Consider the following 20070-nt stretch of genomic DNA (forward strand, 5'->3'; position numbering starts at 1 on the left):
CATGCTCTGCCACAGGGATTGACAAACTATGGTTCATCACCTATTTTTGTACAGGCTACCAGCTAAGAATGGTTTTCATTTTTTAAATGGCTGGGGGAAGAAATGAAAAGAAGAACAATTATTTGTGACACACGAAGATTATATGATATTCAGATTTCCATGTCTATAAATCAAGTTCTCTTGGGGCACAGCCATGACGGCTTTCACACTGTAGCAGCAGAGTTGGGTAGTAATTGATGACAGAGACTGTACGTGGCCCAGAAGGTCAAAGATATTTACTATCTGGCTGTTCAGAGGGGAAGTATGCTGACCTCTGCACTAGAGGGTCCATGAACCTGGGACCAGTGGGTAAATCGGGTACCCTGAAATCATATGTAATACATGTGTGCGCTTATGGACGTGTATTTTTTTCTGTGAAAGAGTAAAGACATTTCATAGTATTTGTAAAGGGGTCTGTGGCCCCCAGAAGATTCAGAACGGTTGGATCTGGAAGTTCCTGAAATAAACAAAGCTTCAATGAAGAAAAGTGAAAAGAGTTAGTCAATGATTTACCCTTGTAATAGTTTCCTAGACCTAGATTGAACAAGCAATTACATGCAGTCCATGCCACTAATTCTCTTAATGTAAGTCAATTACCTCAGTGCTGTAGTCCATCAGGGAGAGGGGCTCTCTTTGAAGTCTCTAGCGTTAGGTGGAAACGACAGAAAGAGTCAAACACATCTGCAGAAGAAGAGCTTTGCTACAGGGAAATGAATTATGTCTGAGGTCGAATCTCTGTCCGGTCGGCTGAATGCTTCATTTGGGAGAGTCATTTGGTACAGCCCTTGTTCTGTGGCAGTGCAGATTGGTGTGGCTTTCTGAAAAAGCTGCTGGCAGCTTCTCCCCAGCTGGCACTGAAAACAACAGGGCAATGTTTTATGACATTTTGCAAGGTAAGCACCGATGAGGCCAGGGCCAAACTACTTGAGAAGGCAGTCAGGCATTTGTCCAGAGCCTATGGGGCATGACCCATCCTTCTGAGAGGAGCCGAGGCCAGCAAGCTGACTGTCCAGTGTTCTGACATCACCGGAATTTGCCTAGCTTATTTTGTGGCTCTGGCCCAAGCCCAGGCAAGCCCAAGGCAAGGTTAGTTACTATCTTTTCCTGATGATTATGAGCAAACCAAGCTTCTGTTCATACCAAGAAAGGTTGCACTGCCCTCTGAATGGCCTTTATTTCTCCTTCGGAAAGTGGCAAACACTTGCTGGCTGTTAAAGGTTAAGAAGGCTTAACTTCAGTTGTAACCTAATTGTGTTACTGAATTAGATAGGTTAACTGCTGTAACACATAGACTTCTAAATATATAATTGCTCAGATATGAGAGAAGTTTAGTTCTCTTATGAACAGATCAGAGAGGTGGCTCTTTTCCACAGAGGATCCTAGGTATCAACACATAGCTTCCAAGGTCACCCAAGGGATTCATCTTCAGTCCAGCCAGTCAGAAGGGAAAAAAGAGCATGGAGGCAAAGCACAGGACGATTCTTATGGGTGATCTTGGAAGTGGCATAATCACTTGAGCACACAGCCCATTGACCAGAACTCAGTCCCATGCCACACTGAACCACAAGGGAGGTTGGGAAATTAGTATAGCTGTGTCCCAAAAGGTTGGAGAACATGAATAGTTAGCAATCTTGGCCACATCAATTTTTGATACTACAGAATTTTAGGGAACTCAAGGGATAACACTTACTTGTCTTTGCGGTGCCTTACTCATTCAACAGTAACTGACTGAGTTCGGACCCAGTGCTGAGTGCTAGGGATATAGCAGTGAGATTGCTCTCTCCCTCATGGGCTTGTGACATGGCAGAGAAGCCAACAAATGTGGAATCTTATTGACATATATTTTGAAAGGGAAAATGCAGGACACTGTTAGGGGTCTGGGTTAATCATGAGGGACTGATGAAGTGATGTGGCAAATTGACACCGAAGGGATGCTGTTGCAGAGGTTGTGTGTGTGGGCTTTTGGATGCCCTGCATCAGGGAAGGGTGGGGTAGAGGGAGGAAGAGCAATAAATGAATGAATGCCTGACCTCCTTCCAGTGATGGTGGCTCCTTGGGTCCTGGTCCCTTTCCTCCATTGTCACTTCTGTAGACCCTCTCTTCATATCCCCCTTTCCCTTCCCTCAGGTGAGTGTAAAGAACCTCACTTGATTCCCTGCTCTTTTATCAGGTACGTTGGAGACAGTGAGTTGTTCTCTTAATGCCATGCTTTTCTTTGGCCAACACTGCTTGGGGATCAGTCGTGTTGACTGTTTTGCTAGGGGTGGATTAGGCAGTTTAGGGAGAGTGATTGTTAATGAAGGGCATATGGAGATGGAAGACAAATAAGGATTAGGGATCTAAGTCTGCAGCTTTACTTCAGGAGGGAAGAGAGGCCACTAACCAGTACATTTAAATGGCAAGGAAGGGAAATAAATAACGGAGGAGCCTCCTGTTAGTGGGAGGACAATATTTGTCTTCTTCTCTTCTCACCCTTTGCTTTTCTCTCTTTACCATATTAATTCACTTAAGTTTTCTTTTTTGTCCTAGGTTCTGATTTTTTTTTTTTTTTTTGCCTTCTCTTTTCTTTCCCACCTTCCTGTGTCTTTTGATTGGTCACCTGTTCTTTGGTATGAATATCCCTTGATTAGGGGCTCCTGATATGGGAAGCAGTCTCATTCAGCTTTGCCTCTCTGTGTTTTTCTTATCTTGATTTCCCACTGGCAGTATTCATGGACCCTATGTGTGAACTGAACAAAGTTATTCAACCCATTGGTATTTATTTTCTCATTTCTCCACTGTTCCTATCCCATCTGCCTTTCCAGACCTATTGCTTCTTCCATTGAGTTGTCCTAATTCTCGTTTCCTTTTTGCTGCCTTTTCTGCCACCTCCCAACCCAGTCAAAGAAACCTACCTCTTCTCTCACCTCCCATAGCTCCTTGTCTCTCACTGATCACTTTACTTGAGCTATTTAGTTTTGAGAGACTATGAGCTTGATGACATGGTTGCTATGTCATTCATTCTCTTTTCCTCAATTTCCTACTTCAGTCCTTGGAGCACATGTTGAATGAATGACTAAACCTTGCTTTATTAGTTATGTTAAGCCAATTTGTGGTGGCCTGTTTTTCCTATCTGCCAATGAGGGGGTACATTGTCAAATAGTGTCTGGCTTGGTTAGTGTCCCTCAGGTCTCAGTTGTAAGATTAAAAGTTTTCTTTGTAAGATTGCAAATCTGTAGGTGGATTTGAGGAGCCACTGAAGGACCAGGAAGTCCTTTTTGTGGATTCTCTGGCTGGTGGCATGCCAGGGTCAGGAAATGTGGGAAGGCAAGTTGTACACTCTGAGAAATTCATTTAAATTGACCCACATGTAGTTGACAACTAGAAAGATTTTAGAAGGCTTTATCAGACTAACAAATTGAGCTAGAATTCAAAGTAGAGCATCTGAATTCAAAATGAATGCATAGAGCCTGAAAACCAAATTTGAATGTAATACAGTCATTTTTAGGATTATGCTATGACAACGTGACACCAACAGACCGTTCCACTGTGCCATGCTGGAATGGGTACAGAGATAATTAGTGCCTGTCATTGGTGAGTGGTAAAGACCAGGAGGGAACCATGCCACGCGAGGAGGGGCTGAAGAAGCTGGTGATGTTTTAGATCTGGGAAGAACAGGAGAATTTGAGGTCTCAAATAGTTCAAATGCTGTCAAGTTAAAATGGAACTAGACTTACCATTATGTCGGTGGTTGTAAGCTACTGAATGGATATACAGCTCGAAATAGAAGAAATAACTTAATGGACAGAGCTGTCTAAAGAAATAATGAGCTGACTTAATAATAAGTAGTAAGCTCCCTGAAAGACCACTAGACTGGTGGTTCTAAGTGGTTCTAAAGGAGACTAATTATAGCACATGGCCCCAGTCTCCTCTCATGTGCCCTGAGCTGACCTTGCTAATGGTTTGTGGCATTTCTTTTTCTTTGAGTCTTAAAGACCAAAATTTCTTCTCAGGACAGCACTATTAAGTTGGAGTTAGCCTTTAAAATGAAACCTCCTTCCCATGCCTGGACTAGGTGATGTTTAAAGTCTCTTACAACTGTGAAGGACTACAATTCCAAGATTTTTAAGTCCCACATGATAGCAAACCCATGGTGTTTATTTCTTTTTTAAAGTATCAGTAACAGTTATGAATACACACATGTGCACTCATGCACACACAACCATGATCATACCAAACAAAATCAACAATAATTCCTTATCTTCTAATACCCAGTGCATTTTCAATTTTATTTTGTTCCAGTAGTTTCAAAAATGTTTTTTTTTATAGTTGGGTTGTTCCCAAGTTGATTATTTTAATCCATCTATTTTCTACAACAAAATGGTTTTGTCAAGCTATTAATGTTTATTATTTCCTCTAATAGGATTTAGCCCAAGAATATTGGCATGTTTTGCTTGTCCTCTCCAATTCCAACATAGAAAGGGATGATATGTGAATATAATAGAATAAATCGCGAGGTGAACGTTAAGCTTACGTTGGTAGGGGACTTACAGTGAAAAAAGGGGAGACAACCATTAAAGCTTTTGTTTTTAACTATAAGCGTTAACTTGGGTGAGGTGGCCTGCTAGTCTCAAGATCCAAGTGAGAAAAAAGAACTGTACCAACAACGTATGATGAATTTTCTAAAAAGAAATAAGACGAATTACCAATAGTAAGCTTGTAATATGCACTCAGTGTCCATTTGTGTAGGGGTGTTGCACTATTTCTTTATTTTTTATTAGAGAGTACACAAGTGAGTGCAAGCTGGGGCAGGGGTGCAGAGGGAGAGAGAGAGAGAGAGAATCTTAAGCCGGGCTCCATCCCACGACCCTGGGATCATGACAGAGTCAGACGCTCAACCCACTGAGACACCCAGGCTCCCTGCAATGTTTCTTTCTGTTAAAATGATCACTGTAAGTCTAGTTAACATCCATCACCTCACATAGTTACAATGTTTTTTTTCTTGTCGTAAGAATTTTTAAGATCTGTTGTCTTAGCAACTTTCAAATATGCAATACAGTGTTATTAACTATAGTTACATCCCCATGACTTATTTGTTTTATAACTGGAAGTTTGCACTATTTCTTTTAAAAATAGAACATATGTTTTGCATCCACCCAGAAGGGTGCAATATGGCTCTACCTAAAGAGCCTTGAGTCAGGGGTACCTGGGTGGCTCAGTTGGTTAAGTATCCGACTTCAGCTCAGGTCGTGATTTCACGGTCTGTAAGTTTGAGCCCTGTGTTACGCTCTGTGCTGACAGCTCAGAGCCTGCAGCCTGCTTCTGATTCTGTGTCTCCCTCTCTCTCTGCTACTCTCCCAGTCATGCTCTGTCTCTGTCTCTCAAAAAATAAACATTAAAAAAAGTGTAAAGAGCCTTGAGTGATAAATTTAATACCTTAAGTTTTCCTCAGCTTGATTCTATCATGTCAGATTCCCTAGAACATTAGGAATACAGACTATATAGCCCAGCCTTTTAAGCTTCTAGATTTTTGTGTGTTTTCCGTCACTTACATATATGTTGCTTGACTTTTTTCTTTTTTCTTTTTTTTTAATGAAGAATTGATATGGGGATAAAAACCTGAGATGTTTTGTTGGCTTAGAGATCTGAGCACTTTCTAAATTAGACCTAAATCAGAAACTGCTGGGAACAAGGAGGCTGGGATGGCAAACTCCAGTCTCATAACTAATAGAAGCACGCTGACCCACTCAGCTCTGAGTGTTGGTATGCAGGAACGCGGGCCCAGTGTGGCCCAGACTTCCTACGTTTTTAAGAGAAAATACAGGAAATCTCTAAATTGTTAAATATTGGTTCCAAAAAGCGATCCAACATTGTTGAGGCCAAAGAAAACATGTCTGTGGGCCAAATCTGGCCTGCAGGCCACCGTTTTACTAACCGTGGATGAGATCAGCAAATATTCAGCAGTAAAGGTTTCTCTGGCCACCTGTATCTGGAAATCTAAAGTGTGAAGCCAGTGGCTCAGTCTTCTGGAGAGAGCGGTGGCCTGTGTTCTTCAAAGGTTGACAGCACTTCTGGCTCGTTAGCCTGTAGGGAGGCTGGTGGTCCCTTCATAGCTCTGAGAGGGGTGCTTTTTGTGCTGAGGGTAGGTGCCTGTCTCTCAGCATGTGCCTGGCAATACTGTCCCATCTCCTGCTCCTTGTTGGACCAGTGCCCAGGATGTGGGGCTGTGGTTTGGAAGCCATGACCTGTGTCTTGTAGAGAATGATTCATAACCTTCAGACGGCACTGGGCAGGCTGCAGTGATGTGGCTTCTTGGCCATTTAAAATGTGTGAAGGCAGGTCTGATTAGCATCATTCCTAATGATCCTCTAGGGGATGCCCAGCAGCTCGTGGCCCCATTTCTCCAGCACTGACCTTGGAGGTAGAAGAGCCGCCCTCTGTGAATGAGAAATCTTACAAGGGTATATACACTGTGCACCCTCCAAATAATAGAGATCATTGTTTGGAACTATGGAAACACTCCAAATGTAATGGCATTAGTATTACTTTGCAATTGCTAGGCGTTTTTATAGCACAAAGAAAAATCTTTCAATTAAAAGATGTATATTGTAAATAGCATGAGAATATGGACATCTCTAGATAAAAGGTTATGGCTCTTTTTTTCACATTAGATATTATGTTTGAGGGGAGGATGCAAATATGAATAAATGAGCTATATTTTTCTTATATTGATAAAACTCAATTGTTTGAACTGAATGTATAAATTCAGTTATACATATATATGTATATATACATATATAAATACAGTTGAATTTGGGGACAGGACTTCGGGTGGGGAAAGTTGTCAAGATCATTCTAAACTTTAGTATTTAGAGGAATAAACATGTGAGAAGACTCTTAAAAAAGAATATCAGGGGTGCTTGGGTGGCCCAGTCGATTGAGCATCTGTCTGACTTTTGATATTGGCTCAGGTAGTGATCTTGGAGTCAGTTTTGGGATTGAACCCTGCATCAGGCTCTGTGCTGAGCCTGGAGCCTGTTTGGGATTCTCTCTCTCCCTCCCACTCTCCCCCTGCTCTGTTTCTCTCTTCCAAAATAAATAAAACTTAAAAGAAAATCAACAAAGGGGGAGTTTCATAAAATCTATTAAAACAAATGACAAAAAAAATAAAACAGTGTGTTATTGGCACAGGAATAGGCAACCAAATTAGTGGAACAAGGAATCCAGAATTAGACCCAAGTGTATATGGACATTTGGTATAAAATAAAGAACGTGTTTCAAACCACTGGGATGAGATGGGTTAATCAATAAAGAATGTTGAGACAACTGGCTAGTAAAAAGCTGAACTCTTCCCTAATTTCCTTTTTTCTCCCCCCCCCCACCAAGTTCCTATATGAAGATAAATCTAGAGGTAGAAAATAAAAAGATAAAGTAGTGAAATATAAGAAGGGGGAAATATTTTTTTCAGTCTTGGTGTGGGAAAGAACTTCCTAAGCATAATAACAAAGATAAAAACCAAGATGGAAAATGTGGATACTTTTGAATATATAAAAACTATGCACTTCTGTATATTAAATCATTACCAAAAGCAAGATTAAAAGATAAAGATATGTATGCTATATGTGAAAAAGCATTGAGATTCCTAATACATAAAAAACTCTTGTAGATTATTTAGAAAAAGATAAACCTCCAAACAGAGAAATGGGCAGAGGACATACAGAGGGCACTCACCAAAGAAAAAAATGCAGATAACCAAAACATACGAAAGGGTGCCCAGGCTCAACTTCACCTGAAATCAAAGAGTTCATATAAAGCAGCCACGCTTTGCCAGTTGGATCAGCAGAGATGAAAATAAGGTCTCAGGGATGGTGTAGTTGAAGGGACACTCTGATGCCTTTTTGGGGAAAGTTTAATTTGTGCTCACCTTTGAAGGGTTTGGCAGTCTGTATCAACATTCAATTGTGTACACCCATTGACACAGCAACACAACTCCTGGGAAAATCCCCTAAAGGAAATCACCAGACAGCAATTTGTATAAATGTATCTGTTTCTGGGTGGTTTATAATAACAAGAAACTGGGAATTACCAGTACTTTGTTTCTTAAATATATTACAGTACATATATATGTGGTAATATCATACTATCATATGTGGCTTATTTATTTATTTTGAGAGAGAGAGAGAGAGAGAGAGAGAGAGAGAGAGAGAGAGAGAGAGAATGAATGAATCCCAAGCAGGCTGCACACTGATGTGGGGCTTTGAACTGTGAGATCATGATCTGAGCTAAAATCAAGAGTTGGATGCTCACCTGACTGAGCCACCCAGGTGCCCCATCATACTAGCTTTAAAAAGGATAGCTTATGTCAGTTTTTATTTATGTCATATATTTATTGATAGATAAGTTCTTCAAGATATGTTTATGAATGAAACAATCAGTTGTTAAAGTATATCATGTATATATACAAATAGAAGAAGAGGTCTAAGAGAATATTCTTCAAAAGTTTAATTATAGTTGAAATTGGTTAGTGGAATTTTGCTTTTTTGTTTGTTCCTTTATATATTATTAGTATTTTTTGCACTCACCATGTATTATGTTGGTAAGAGGTAACAACAAACTAGCTTCCAGAGTTGTTCATATTTAGTATAAGGATATGACTTTAAATTTTTTTTTTATTTTTGAGGGAGGGAGAGAGAGAGAGACAGAGAGACAGAGAGAGGGGGAGAGAGAGAATCCCAAGCAGGCTCCACAGTGGGGAGCCCGACACAGGGCTCAATCTCACGAATCAAACTGTGAGGTCATGACTTGAGCTGAAATCAAGAGTTGGATGCTTAACCAACTAAGCCACCCTGGCACCAAGGATATGACTTTTATTATTTATTTGTTTATTTTTTAAAATTGTTTTTAATGTTCTATATTGATTTTTGAGAGAGAGAGAGAGAGAGAGAGAGACAAACAGTGCGAGCTGGGGAGGAGCAGAGAGAGAGGGAGACACAGAATACGAGCTGTCAGCCCAGACCTGGATGCAGGGGGAACTCACGAACCTTGAGATCATGACCTGAGCCGAAGTCAGATGCTTAACTGACTGAGCCACCCAGGCGCCCCATGACTTTTAAAATACACTTGTTGTATTTGTCTGTTTGAATAAGTGTAGAGCATACTTCAGTGACATGGTGCTTATTACCTACAATGACAGGCAGGGAGGTATTCCCATTTTGTATTACGTCACTAGGGTCTTTTCTACGGTATTAGCAGGAGCCTGAGGAATGGTGGTGGGAGCTGTTGTCACCTCAGTAGAGTTCTTTTTTTCTACCATCATGTTTCCCCTTTTACAGGAATTTCAGAGAGGACTCCCTTTTTTGATATTGAAGACTGAAAATGTATAAGATTCTAGATGGCAATATCATAAAATTGCATTTCTTTTTATTTAGCTATATGAACATTTCATGTCATAAATTATAGAAAGATAATTTTAAAAATTTAAATATAATTGACATGTAACATTGTATAGTTTAAAGTGTACAACATAATGATTCAATATTTGTATACATTGCAAAATGATTGCCACAATAAGTCTGGTAAAGATCTGTTACCATACGTAGTAACAAAATATTTTTCCCCCTAAGGAGAACTTTTAAGATCTACTCTCTTAGCAACTTTCAAGTATGCAATACAGTATGATTAATTATAGTCACCATGCTGTATATCTCCATGATTTATTTATTTTATAACTGGAAGTTTGTATCCTATGACCCCCTTCACATATTTTGCCTACCCCCCCGCCCCATCTTCTACCTCGCAACCACCAATGTGTTCTCTTTATCTATGAGCCTGGTTTTGTTTTGTTTTTGATTCCACACATAAGTGAGATCAAACAGTATTTGTCTTTCTCTGACTTATTTCACTTAGCATAATGCTTTTAAGGGCCACCCATGTTGTTGCAAATGGCAGGTTTTCATTTTTTATGGATGAATAATTTCCCATTGTGTGTGTGACACACACACACACCACATTTTCTATATTCACTCATACATCAGTGGACACTTAGGTTGTTTCCATATCTTGGCTATTGTAAGCAATACTGCAGTGAACATGGGGTGCATATATCTCTTTGAGTTCAAGTTTTTGGTTTGTTTTTTTTTTTTTTTTTTGATAAATACCAGAAGTAAAATCGCTGAATCATATGGTAGTTCTATTTTTGTTTTTTGTTTTTTTGAGGAACCTACCAATTGTTTTCCATAGTGGCTGCACCAGTTTACATTCTCACCAGCAATCACAAGGGTTTCCTTTCTCGGCATCCTCGACAACTCTTGTTATTTCTTATCTTTTCAATAATAGCCATTCTGACAGGTGTGAGGTGATATCTCAATGTGGTTTTGATTTGCATTTCCCTGATTAGTGATTTTGAACATCTTTTCAAGTGCCTGTTGGCCATATGTAGTCTTTTGGAAAAATACCTCTTTTTTGAATTAGATTCTTTGTTTGTTTTTTTTTTTGATGATAATTTGTCGTGTAGAAGCTCTTTACTTTGATGTAGACCCACTTGTTTATTTTTGCTTTTGTTGCCTTTGCCTTTGGTGTCAGGTTCAAAAACATCATTGCCAAGGACCAATGTCAAGGAGCTTACCACTTCTTATTTTTCCTTCTAGGATCTGTGTGACTCAGGTCTAACATTTAAGTGTTTTGAGTTAATTTTTGTGTATGATGCAAGTAGTGGTCTAGTTTCATTCTTTTACATGTGCCTGTCCAGGTTTCCCGACACATTTATTGAAGAGACTGTCCTTTCCCCACTGTATGTGCTTGGCTTCTTTGTTGTAAATTAATTGACCATATACATGTAGGTTTATTTCTGGGCTCTCTGTTCTGTTCCATTGATCTTTCTGCCTGTTTTATACCAATATTGTCCTGTTTTATTTTTTATTTAAAAAAATTTTTTTTTCAACGTTTATTTATTTTTGGGACAGAGAGAGACAGAGCATGAACGGGGGAGGGGCAGAGAGAGAGGGAGACACAGAATCGGAAACAGGCTCCAGGCTCCGAGCCATCAGCCCAGAGCCTGACGCGGGGCTCGAACTCCCGGACCGCGAGATCGTGACCTGGCTGAAGTCGGATGCTTAACCGACTGCGCCACCCAGGCGCCCCATTATTGTCCTGTTTTAAATACTATAGCTCTGTAGTTTGAAATCAGGGAGTGTGAAACTTCCAGCTTTGGTCTTCTTTCTCAAGATTGCTTTGGCTATTCAGGTTTTGATCGTTAGTTTCAATTAGGATAAATTTAGTACAAGTTTCCAGACACTTCATGGTTTCCTTCATTCTGCAATTTCTTTTACATCGAGAATATACTTGTAATCAGAAAAAAATTTTAAATCCACAGGAATTTAAATTTTAAATTTTAAATCCACAGGAAAAGAGATAACTCATATTTTAAAAATGAATTAGGCAGATATGATCACATTCAGATTATTCTTAAAAGACATGCTTAAATTAAAAGGATATAAGGTATATTTTAGTTTGATTAGTTGTGCTGGCCCTGATTTTTACCAAGGATATATTACTTTCTGTTTCAAATGTTAAATAACTGTATCATTATGGCAGCCAGAGGACTTTCCAATTGTAGTTTTATAGACATATTATTATTGCCACTGACTTTAAAAGAAAAGAAAGGAATACAAAGGGCTAAGTGGATATGTTATTCAATTAGGGTAGAAGCCTGGGGGAGGGGTGGGATTTTTCTCCAGGAGGTTGCATAGCTGGTTATAGTCACATCACTTGCCAACTTTCTGCTTAAAAGGCCGTTCCTGGCAGTTAGTACAGGACAGTTATGGGTACTTGCTGTGTACTTTCTAAAGTCATCCTGAAGTAATACAGGCTACCTTCTCCTTCTCCTCTAGTCCCTTCCTGAGCTCCTCCCTGGCTTTCCCTACCCACACATGCACACATTCACTTTCTGGTATAGCCCCTTCACAACAAACCTGGTATATCCATGCTTGATATGTTTTATTGGTTGGCTACATAATCTATATCAGTCCCACCAAAATGCAACTATGATGGAGGAAGAAGAGTACTGGGCTAACCTCAGAGGCAGAAGCCTCTTGATATACTCTGGCCTCACTTCCCTGTCTATAAAATGGACACTATAACAAACTTTTTATAAGGTTATGGCTAGGGAGATGAAATGTGTATCTGTTAGGGTTAGATTTGACTGCTTTTGACCAAAAAAAAAAAAAACCAAAAAACAACAACAACAACAACAACAACAACAAAAACAGCGATAATAGTAAAATAGTAGCTTTTAATAAAATAGAACTTTATTTTCATAGGAAATAGAAGTTTTGTTTGTTTCCTGTATATGAGTCTAGAGCCAGGCTGCCCAGGACTAGCATGATACTTTATGGTGTGGGACCCAGTCTTTGTTTCCTTTTGCACTGCTGTTCTTAGCAGGTGGCTTCAATCTCATAGCCCAGAATGAGCACTTGAGTTCCAATCATTATATCCAAATTCCAGCTAAGAGAAAGGAGGAAGGTGAAAAAGGGTGTACCCATTCTCTTTAAGGATACTTCCACTAAGGATTGCTCACATATTGTACAGAACCCCATCAGGTGGCTGTGTACTCAGTTAAAAGGCAGCTTATTATTTATTATGTTTATTACATTTATGATGAAAGAAAGATGTGGGGGCAGACTGGCAGTCTTTGCCACAGTTCATGAAAGACTTTTGTGACCTAGGAAATGCTTCTAGTACGAAAAGTATTTATGTAATATTGCCAGAAGCAACCTGATGTACATTCATCCATTCACCAAGTGTTTATTAAGTACTTACTGGGGGTGTAGCACTAGAACTTGTGCCCGTATACTTCCTCATATATTTTTTAGTCAATTTATGTTATCTCCAAGAAAAAGGGTTGAGGGATTCACATAGCTGTGATTCTCCCCTACTTTGCTGTGCATGTGGGCATAGAACATCACTAAGATACTAATCCCTTTCTTTGGAAGGAGGGAAGGGGAAGGGTGACATTGGAGCATGTAAAAAATGACAGCTCTCTAGCTCATCAGTACAGACTGTGCATGTTTTTCCCTCCCGCTCACAGAGGTCCTGTCTTTTGTCATCAGTTCCTCATGTTGATTTACGTCTTGCATCCTCACTTATTTGGATATATGCCCTTTTCCCTATTTAAAGCACATGCGCAGGATTGACTTTTCATCTTCTTTCCTCTTCCTTTGAATAGGGAACACTGTGTTTGAATAGACACGCAATTTACTTAGGAAGCAAAGATAGATTAGATTAGATAGATAGATAGATAGATAGGGAAATAGATCAATCGATCAATCAGTGGGTAGGTGGGTGGTTGGATGGATGGATGGATGGATGGATGGATGGATGGATGGATGGATAAGTATACATAAGCAAGCAAGCATAACCTAATCATCAGGCAGCATTGTCAATTACTGGCTGTTTCTCAGCGGGGGCCTGAATACTTGCAGGACCCTTTAGGAAATAGGATCTACAGTCACAGGCTTAAGATACTCCATTTGGAAGGAATTCAGAGATGTCTAATGTCCTTCATCCTAATCTTTCAGGAATTGATGGTAGTGCGCTTTCTTTTTTTTAAAATCTCGTTTTATTATGAAAATGTTCAAACAGAAAACAACCACAAGCTCATGACTGAGATGGAAAAAAATGTTAACACTTTGCCATATTTAAGAAAAAATACAAAATGAAATTTTATAGATGTCGAGGTTTTCTCCCATATAAATACGTGGTTCTTGGGTCATTCATGTCTTTGCATAAATACTACCGTATCTGGGACACTGTCCCCAATCTTCCATGTAAAACCTCCCCTCTAACCTTTTCTTGCTAGCAGTTTTCACCACCTGACATACATAGTGTATTTATTTGCTTGTCTTCTGTCCATCTCCTTCCACTAGCATGTCAGCTCTGTGAGAGCTGGATGTGGCTTTGTTCCTGATGAATCCCTTTCTCCTTCAGTGGGGCTGGCACCAGCTAGGAACTGGTGAACAGAGCTGAAGCCTCTTTTAGGCTTCCTCACGCATCACCTCTCTCCCTGCTTCTCTTCTCAGGGGGAACCACTGTCCTGAAGTTTTATATATCTTCCCCATCCTTGTCTTTATGCAATCTAATTTTATTTATACCTTTATATCTCTGTGTGAGCATTGTGTACACATACTCTAGAACAATAGATGGTGGTGTGTATCTTTAGAAATATGACAGTGGGGGGCAAAAAATATTAGAGGGGTGCTTGGGTGGTTCAGCCATTTAAGCATCTGACTCTTGATTTCTGCTCAGGTCTTGATTTCCCGGTTGTGAGATGGAGCCCCGCGTCAGGCTCTGAGCTGAGTGTGGAGCCTGCTTAAGAGTCTCTCTCTCTTCCTCTCCCTCTGCCTCTCCCTTCTCCACATGCACATGTGCACTCACGCTCTCTCTAAAAAAAATTACATATGCAAACTATATATATATCTCTGTAACTTACTTCTTCAAACATTATGTGCTTGAGATTTATCTATGTGAATACAGAAGCATTTACTTCATATATTTCATATTCCTACAGTATTCCTTCTAAAATTTTATCCCAGTGGATCTATTTTTGGCCGTAGCTTTTTAATATCAGCTATATGTTACCTTTCTTTTGTGAGGGACTCTCTGAGTTTAACCTGTGGTAATGATTGTACCAATTCTAGAAATGGGTTAGAAAACAGTTAATGGGGTTTCACATTTGTGAAACTATTGGTGGCTCAGTCGGTTGAGCATCCAACTCTTGATTTCAGCTCAGGTCATGATCCCAGGCTTGTGGGATCAAGCCCCTTGTTGGGCTCCATGCTGAGTGTAAAGCCTGCTTAAGATTCTCTCTCTTTTGGGGCACCTGTGTGGCTCAGTGGGTTGAGCGTCTGACTCTTGACCTCAACTCAGATCATGATCTCAGGGTTCTTGGGTTCAAGCCTGGCGTTGGGCTCTGGGCTGGCAGCACAGGGCCTGTTTGGGATTCTGTCTCTCTCTCTCTCTCTGTGCCTCCCCTGCTCATGCTCACTGTCTCTCAAAATAAATAAGTAAACTTAAAAAAAAAAAGATTCTCTTCCTGCCCCTCCCCTGCTCATTCTCTCTCTCTCTCTCCAAAAAAAAAAAAAAAAAAAAGTTAATGCGGTAAATTTTGTTATGTGTATTTTACCACAATTAAAATATTTAAAAACTTACCGAATTGTGTACTTGGAAAAAAATAAGTTAGAAGGGGAACCACGTAAGTTTCTTCAATAACAATTATCCTCTTTGAAAAAATAAAATCATTATAAATAGTATTTTTAGACAGCGATTTTTACGCAGCACCACTGAACACATTTATTTATAAAATTCTCTTTTTCAAGGAATTGTGATTTTGTTCTTGGTACTGCAAGAATAGATTTCCCTCAAAGAAGACATATAGATAGCCAACAGGTACATGAAAAAGTGCTCAACATCACTAATCATCAAAAATGCAAATCAAAACCACAATGAGATACTAACTACCTCGCACCTGTCAGAATGGTTAAAATTTTTACACAAGGAACAACAAATGTTAGTGAGGATGTGGAGAAAAGGAACCCTCATGCACTATTGGTGGGAATGCAAACTGGTGCAGCCACTCTGGAAACAGTATGGAGACTCCTCAAAAAGTTAAATATAGAACTACCCTACGATCCATCAATTCCACTTTTGGGTATATTTCTAAAAGAAATGAAATCATTATCTTGAAGAAATATCTGCATTCAGGGGCGCCTGGGTGGCTCAGTTGGTTAAGTGTCCGACTTCAGCTCAGGTCACCATCTCATGGCTTGTGAATTTGAGCTCCGTATTGGGCTCTGCGCTGACAGCTCAGAGCCTGGAGCCTGCTTATGATTCTGTGTCTCCCTCTCTCTGTCCCTCCCCTGCCTTCTGCTCTCTGTCTCTCTCTCAAGAATAAACATTAAAAAATTAAAAAAAAAGAAATATCTTCATTCCTGTGTTCATAGCATATGCATTATTAACAGTAGCCAAGGTGTGGAAACAAACTAGGTACCTGTGGATGGATGAATGGATAAAGAAAACGTCACACACACACACACACACACACACACACAACACACACACTGGAGTATTGTTCAGCTAAATATTATTCAGTTAAAAAAGAGGAAAGCCCTGTTATTTGCAACAACATGGATGAGCCTGCAGGATATTATTCTAAATGAAAAAAAAAATAGACGAACTCTGCATGGTATCACTTGTGTTTGGAATCTAAAAATGAATGAATGAATGAATGAATGAATGAAGGTTAAGTATGCGAGGTGAGAGATGTGTTAAGTCCATGCGGGGAATCTTTTTATAATGTATGTATCTATCAAATCATCATGTTATACACTCTAAATATCTTAACAATTTGTCAATTATACCTCAATAAAGCTGGAGGAGAAAAGAAAATAGAATTCTTCCAGAGGTAAATCACATATTTCAATATATAGTTCCCCCATATTAGTAAAGCTTTAATGGCTTTTCCTTCAAGAAGGGAAAAACTAGGGACAAATATGTTGAGGTGCTTTATAGTAATATTTAGAATTCTTGGTTTTTGATAAGATTGTAAATGTCAGAGAAGTCTGTTTTTGCTATAATATGACAATTTGACTTCAGACATAGGTACAGAATAACTCCAGTGCCTGGGTTTTCTTTAGTACACATTTAAATATCCTTCTTCTGAGCTTCCTATTGAAAGAATACTTGTTTAGAGAACAAGGTTTTATTTTAAAAGCATTTTGTAAATTTTGTAGGTATAATTGAAAAGTTAAGGAAGATTTTACCATCTTTAATTTTGAATAATGACTCAGTAGTCCTTGGGTCAATGTGAAATTGTTCTAGAAAGATCACATGATTGACCCTGTTTTGCATTTTGCTCATAAAAATCCATGGGGGCTATGAATGGATATCTTGTTTCTAGAGATGTAGTCAAACTTCAGTTAGCTATTTAGCAATTTCAAAATGGGTCTTGTTATGTATTTCCTAAATTTGATTGGTAATTTCCTTGGGCCCTATTAAACTTGAATATTTAAAGAAAATATTTAACACACAAGTGACAGTTAAAGAACTATTTGAGCGTGGTGTTTTCACTTCTATTCAATCAGCAGACATCGAGCATCACCTACCACATTCCTGGCATTGTGCCAGGGGCTGGGAATTTAAGATGAACAGGGCAGGGTTCTTGTCCTCCTGGGTTATATAATCAGGTGGTTGAGACAGATATTTAATCAAGTTTGTCAAAGGAGATGGTCAGTTCCACAGTAGAAGTAGAAATGCTCTGTCCCTGCACACTCCCTGTGTGGCCAGGACTCTTAGTGCAGCAGTCTCCTCCCTCAGCAACAGTGTCAGGAAGGGCCTGGGTAGGTGTTGGGGTGGGGGTGGTGGGAGAACTTTTAAGCCCACCTACCATCTTTATTAACTTCCTTCTCCAAGTAATGATGGTGATTTATTATTTGGGTGAATGATGTTCTCTCAGTCTTATATAAAGTATGAATAAAAAGATGTTTAGAAATTTAATTTTTTTTCCAAAAATTTTTTAATGTTTATTTATTTTGAGAAAGAGAGAGAGACAGAGAGAGATAGAATGCAAGTTGGGGAGGGGCAGAGAGAGAAGGAGACTCAGAATCCAAAGCAGGGTCCAGGCTCTGAGCTGTCTGCACAGAGCCTGACACGGGGCTCGAACCCACAACCTGTGAGATCATGACCTGAGCCAAAGTCAGACACTCAACCAATGGAGCCACCCAGGCACCCCTAGAAACTTTTAATTTTATTGAATTAAAAAATAGACTTTACTTTTTAGAACAGTTTTAGGTTCACAGCAAAATTGAGAGGAAGGAAGGTACCCTTATATCCCCTGTCCCCGCACATGCCTAGCCTCCCCCATTGTCAACATACCCCAGCAGAAGGGTACATTTGTTACACTCCATAAACCTACATTTTCACATCTACACGTTATTTCCACCTGAAGTCCATAGTTTACATTAGGATTTACTCTTGGTGTTGTACACTGTGTGGGTTTTGGCAAATGTACAAGGACATGTAACCACCATTATGGTATCACACAGAATAGTTTCACCACTGTGTTCTGCTTGTTCATCCCTCCCTCCCCTGTTTTACTGAATTTTACCTATAATTTAAGAAGGAAGAGTTTGCCGGAAGTGCAGAAACAACTCCAGTCAGATTGCTTCTGCAAAGCCCTCCAAACACATTCTGGAATTAGCGCTGACTGTGTTAGCTCCTTTGGCCATCCAGGCCTCTACCTAACAGCTGCACAAAGGCCCAAAGTTTATGTCAGGATCTGTGGCGCTAAATCCTGCAGTTTTAAAACCAAGGAATGTGGTGGATGTGCTCATGGCTGACTTGTTGGTCACCATTCTCCCTCCGTCCTCACAGGTTGACCGCATTCATCTTTCCAGAAAGGTTGGAAGTCCCCAGATGGAGCCACCTCTGTACTACTGAGGGTTAGGGGGTTTCTGTGCTCCAGATGTTTGATTACAATACAAACAGACCTATTTGCTTTTAGAGAAGCCAATGTTTTCTGTGTTCAACTGAGCTTGTAAAATTTCATTAAGAAGCTAATCATTAGCCCTGATTAAGTAAACACTGGATGTTTGGCATGAATATTTTAACTTCCTATTTCCAAGCTGGCTCGGCCTTCTCGAGGTTACTGATTGTCAGCTGGGACCGATAATTCTTCATTCACCTGTGCAGTTTACCCCCCCGCTCTGTCATTGGGGAATGCCCTCCCCATCCCCATTCAACTGAGGAAGAAAACCAAGGCTTTCCCAGAGCCCCAGGCATGAAGTTGGTCCTCTAATGCTCTTTAGAGGACTCTTCTCTCACAGTCTAAAAAGTGAATCTCATTACTGCCTGCTCCAATACAGAGCAAGAGCCTAAACTCTGCCTCTTTTTCTAATTCAACTTGAAATTGCCACCATTTTCCATTCTTCCACACTTGTCTTTATAGACATTTTTGGCTTTGACAAAGATCGGATTTCTTCTTATTGACATTAAACATATGTGTATGAATATGTACTTAATATTAAGCATTTATTTTCAAACCTGAGTGAGAACAAAAGAGATAAAGCTGCACAAAGCTGAAAACAGTTGTTGCCAATGACTCAGACATTATTAATATTGTTGTAGGCACGGTGAATTGGAATGATGGTGGAAAGATTTGGGTAGGGGGGAAGAATACATTGGATACCATTTTCCAGAGTGTGTTTCTCAGAGTCTCAAACAAATCTGACATGTGTTTTGAAGGGGAAGAAAGAGGTTTTGTGGCTAAATAAAATTGGGAAGTACTCCTGCAAAATTCCTTGTGTTATTGATTTACAGTGCATATTGCCATATTAAAGGCTATGAGAATTTCTGCTGTGAGGAAATGTGTTTAACTTTCTTGAACACAGTGTTTTCCAAAGTCATTTGGCTTCAAATTCTGACTTCTTTTGTTTTTTCTCTTAATTTTAACCTATCACCTAGAACTGACCCTCAGAGCCAGTAGAACATGCTTTACTTTGTTGTAGAATGAGAGTCTCTGGAATCGTCTAGGGCAGTGGTTCTTGAACTTGAGCATCAGAATCCCAGGAGGTTTGTTAAAATATAGGTTGCTGGGCCTGACCCCCAGAGTTTCTGATTTGAGAGGTCCAGGGTGGGCTGAGAATCTACATTTCTCATAAATTCCCAGGTGATGCTGATTGCTGGTTGGGACCACACTTTGAGAACCACTAGTCTGTGGTCCAACTGGAAGGAAAACAAAAGTTCCAGGGGGTAGTGGTGGTACCACAGGTGTGCCTCTCTACAGTGTGCAAGTTAATGTACTCACTTCGAGTATACAGATTGAGCCTGCTGTATTCCAGGCACTATGCTGGACACTGGGGTTGCATACGTGGGTGGTGGATGCAGGCCTGGTCTTTGCCTTCAGGAGCTTACAGTGTCATGGAAAGGCAGGCAGTAAACAGGCACAAGAAATGAGTCAGTTGGTCCATACAAATTGGGAAGGCCCGGTGAAGGAAGCCCACA

The 20070-nt window shown here is 39.9% G+C and overlaps 1 protein-coding gene across 2 annotated transcripts in view; it reads left to right on the forward strand.

The window, feature by feature from the left end:
- Positions 1 to 20070, forward strand: part of ANKRD44 (ankyrin repeat domain 44) — a 325289-nt gene that overhangs the window by 118215 nt on the left and 187004 nt on the right. The window lies entirely within an intron of this gene.

Source organism: Lynx rufus, unplaced genomic scaffold (assembly GCF_022079265.1).
Source record: "Lynx rufus isolate CCGP_SWC_20201006 ecotype Redwood Valley unplaced genomic scaffold, mLynRuf1.p SCAF_2, whole genome shotgun sequence".
Classification (NCBI taxonomy): Eukaryota; Metazoa; Chordata; class Mammalia; order Carnivora; family Felidae; genus Lynx; species Lynx rufus.